Source organism: Brassica oleracea, chromosome C4 (assembly GCF_000695525.1).
Source record: "Brassica oleracea var. oleracea cultivar TO1000 chromosome C4, BOL, whole genome shotgun sequence".
NCBI classification, from domain to species: Eukaryota; Viridiplantae; Streptophyta; class Magnoliopsida; order Brassicales; family Brassicaceae; genus Brassica; species Brassica oleracea.
Window position 1 is genome coordinate 10,876,080 of NC_027751.1, and position 1,290 is coordinate 10,877,369.

Below are 1,290 nucleotides of genomic sequence, written 5' to 3' on the forward strand. Positions count from 1 at the left end.
TTCCTACATATACAGGAAAGATCACGCATGTTACAGCCGTGTAGGGTTACGGCAAGAGCTTGAACCTCCTCTCTCAGCTCCTCTTCGTTTCCATGAATTCCGATGACTCGGGAAACAACAGGGCTTCAAAGAGAGGAAGAGAAGGCAAATTAGCTGTTGATGATAGTGAGCCTCCTGTTAAGAAAACAGCTTCTACTAAGGCTACAGAGACAACAAGGATTGAACATGTCGAAACATCAGATTCTTACTTGTCACCGAGACCGGCCCAATACCTAAAAGATGAAGAGATGGCCGAAGCCTTGAGAGAGGAGAGAGAGAGCCGACTTCAGGAGAGAGAGAGGCGCCCACAAAGTTTGGAGAAAAGGAAACCCTTTCCTTTTCCTAGTAGATGTAATCTTTCCATTATTATGTATCAGTAGTTTTCCTAATCCTAGTGAGTTTAGGTTTTGGATATTTTCCATTTATCTTCATGTTGTAATCCTTATATAAAGGAACCCCTTTGATTATTAATAAAAACACAGAAATATTCAGTCTCTAAACTCTCTAATTAAAACAGTTCATAATACGTACTCCCTAAAGCTTGTAATTCTTCATAAGGCCATGCATCTTCTCAATCTCTCAGATTTATTCTGTCTTTAGACTTGTTCCAATCGATGTTACCAGCTATTACAACCAGAATCACCAGTTCCCTCATCTTTGTGTTCTTACATCTCAACTAAATCGTAGATGTACAGTTACAAAGAAAAATCTAAACCCGAGATGTTCTTCACTTTGTCCAGCCTAGCCATAGAGAAGAGTATTGGCTTCGACCTATCGCTCAACCTTAGTTCAGCCTCGACCTATCGCTGAAGATCATGGTGTGTGAGATCATTCCAGCCTCGCCGACGCAACTCTCCGACGAATAACAAATACGAGGAAGAAGACACAGAGAACATAGAATAAGAAACATAGAACAAATATGACTGATTTTAACCACTGAAGAAAAAAAAAAGAATGAAGAGAACGGGGAATCTCTCTCATGCGGAGAAGACGATAGACTATAGAAAGGTGTAAAAATTAGGTTAGTGTTATGAATTATGAAGACCATACAAGTTCAAGACTAGAGTCTATTGGAGGTTTACATCCAGCCACATGGAAGACCCATTCAATCTTAGTCTTTATGAGTTTGACCATGTCATTATGTAGAGTATCTTTGTAATCAATTCTCCCTTTGACTCCACCTTGTATGAATCACTATATATAGTGGTGTAATCGATAAGAAATAAGAAATATACAACACATTCTCACAAA